Consider the following 3,126-nt stretch of genomic DNA (forward strand, 5'->3'; position numbering starts at 1 on the left):
CTCTGTATATGGAGTCCGCAAACTATTTTAGGACAATCTGCCCTCCAGCAGGCAAATAGCTCTCTGTCCCTCCCAAGTCTCACTGTGTGGCTAAGCCGTACTGTACAGCCACATATGAGGTATTGCCACGTTCAGCAGAAATTGTGTGACACATTTTGATGCCATTTTTTTTTTTTTACCAATTTCCCCATGCGAAAATGTAAAATCTGGGGCTAAAACAAAATATTTGTGGTAAAAATGTAATTATTTTTTCCTTCACTGCCCAATGGTATAAAATTCTGTGATATACCTGTGGTGTCAATATGATAACTGCACCCTTAGATGAATTCATTGAGAGGTGTAGTTTGTAAAATGGGGTCACTTATGGGGGATTCTGCTGTTTTGGCACCTCAGGGGCTCTGCCAATGTGACATGGCATACTCAAACCATTCCAGCAAAATTTGAACTCCAAAATGGCGCTTCTTCCCTTCTGAGTTTTGCACTGTGCCTCAAAGGTAGTTTTCGACCACTCATTGTATATTGGTGAACTCAGGAGAAATTGCACAACAACTTTTGAGGTCCATTTTTTCATGTTACCCTTGTGATAATAAAAAATTTGGGACTAAAAGATCATTTTTGTAGAAAAAAATAGACATTTCATTTTCACAGCTCTACGTTATAAACTTCTGTGAAGCACCTGGGGGTTCAAGGTGTTCACCACACATCTAAATATTCCTTGAGCGGTCTTGTTTCCAAGATGGTGTCACTTGTGGTATGTTTCCACTGTTTAGGCACCTCTTTTAGAACTTTTATTTTAACCCCTTAATGAACGCCAATACGCATTAAAACGGCTGTCATTAAGGGGCTTTATTCCCTCATTGCCGTTTTAAAACTGCAATTGGGAATAAAGGAATATTGCCACCCGGCGGTGGCAATTCGCGTGGGTGTCAGCTGTATGTGACAGCTGGCACCCTGAAGTATCGACCCCGGACGGTTTTGCAACCGTTCAGGGCCGATTAAACCCTTAAATACAGCTGTCAATTGCGACAGCAGTATTTAAGTTGTTGCAAGGGGGTCACAAGACCCCCTTTGTAACCATGAGACCCCCGCGATGAAAATTGCCGATCACGATGGTTACAATGGTACCCTGAGGTCATGTGATGACCCCAGGGTACGGTGGCCTTTGAGATCCAGCCATAAGCTGACTACACTACACGAGTACTGCAGTGTATGAGACCAGTGATAAAAATAAAAATTATACATGTCCCACAGTGAAAAAAGAAAAAAACGCACACGTCACAAAAGCTGTTTCACCATTCAAAACACAGCGTTTGTGATAAAACAAAAGTAAACAAAAAAGTACACATAAAATTGGTATCGCCGCGTCCGGAACGGCCCGCTCTATAAAACTGGCACATTATTTATTCCGTTTGGCAAACACCATAAAAAAAAGCCAAAAACGTTGCTTTTTCATCATACTGACTCACAAAAAAGTGAATTAAAAGCAATCAAAAAGTTATGTAAAAAAATGGTAAAAGTGAAAACGCCAAACTGCAAAAAACTAGCCCTAAAATAGCTCATTCGGCAAAAAAATTAAATTTACAGCTCTCAGAATATAGCTGTAACATCCCTGGCGGCATGCTTGCATGGTGCACCACCTCCCACCATGCAAGACCGCAATCTTACCCTTCAGTCCAGCCTGCAAACCGTGTTCCAGATCATGCTGTGTGCTTACATCTTGACTGTCTGCTTAGGGCAGCGGCCCCCCCGGTTACTTCCTGATTCTTATAGCTGCTGTGGGCACACCCCTAATGCGTCTCCTGCCTATTGCTGTCAGTCACTGGATATTTAAACCCCCTCCACCCAGAAGGAGGTGCCTGAGCAACACCTTCACTCAGTTTGTCTTTGCATACTGTATTGCCAGGTCCTGTCCTGTCCTGTCACCTCTGTCTTCTAGTCTGTTTTCGCTACTCTGGGAGCTGTACTCCCAGACTCGCTCCTGTATCTCTTGCAGTAGCAGTTCCTGTCTGAACTGTACCCTAGCCTGTTTGTCCGCCATTCTGGGGGCCATATACCCAGACTTGCTCTTGTATCTCTTGCAGTAGCAGTTCCTGTCTGAACTGTACCCTAGCCTGTTTGTCCGCCATTCTGGGGGCCGTATACCAGACTTTCTCCTGTATCTCTTGCAGTAGCAGTTCCTGTCTGAGCTGTACCTTAGCCTGTTATCTGTTTTTCTCTATGTCCGTACCTTCCCTTTTCCTGCATTGTCTGACCCTGCACCTAACTCCTACTCGTTGTCTCTGTACTTCTGTTTGTGAGTTTTGTGTCCACTCACTACTTCCTAGCATGTACCTTGTGTGTATCTGGTTCTGCTTGTCCCTTTTCCCTTCCTCCGTATCTTCCTGTATTTTCCAGTCTGTTCCACGTGAACATAGCCCTGTCCTCTCCGCCTTGTCCACCGCACTTGTGGTTTCGCGCCGCTCTGACTTGCCCACCGCTCCGGCGGTTTCTCTCTGCTCTGACTTGCCCACCGCTCCGGCGGTTTCTCTCTACTCTGACTTGCCCACCGCTCCGGCGGTTTCTCTCTGCTCTGACTTGCCCACCGCTCCGGCGGCTTCTCTATGCTCTGACTTACCCACCGCTCCGGCGGCTTCTCTTCTCTGACTTACCCACCGCTCCGGCGGCTTCTCTCTGCTCTGCCTTGTTCACCGCTCCTGCGGTTTCGCTCTACTCTGCTTTGCTCACCGCTCCGGCGGTTCCCCTCTGCTCTGCCTAGCTCACCGCTCCGGCGGTTCCTCTCCGCTCTACCTAGCCCACCGCTTCGGCAGTTCCTCTCTGCTCTACCTGGCTACCGCAACTGCGGCTCTGCTCCAGTCTCCCAGTCTGTACTGGCCTCTATCCAGCCTGGGCTCCAACCTGCTAGTGCCTCCCTGTCTGCACTCCAGCCGTGCTCGCCAGTACCCCCCTGTCTGCATACCAGCCGTGCTTGCCAGTATCTTCCCGTCTGCCCTCCAGCCGTGCCTGCCAGTGCCCGCCTGTCTGCATGCCAGCCTAACCTGCCCATTCCTGCATTCCCCGGTGTAGGTCAACAGCTGTGATCGGGGTCTGACCTGGAGTCGCACCTGGTCCCTCTGCTCGGTTCCTCCT

This window comes from Phyllobates terribilis, unplaced genomic scaffold (assembly GCF_046119375.1).
Source record: "Phyllobates terribilis strain yellow unplaced genomic scaffold, ASM4611937v1 Scaffold_183__1_contigs__length_3771566, whole genome shotgun sequence".
Classification (NCBI taxonomy): domain Eukaryota; kingdom Metazoa; phylum Chordata; class Amphibia; order Anura; family Dendrobatidae; genus Phyllobates; species Phyllobates terribilis.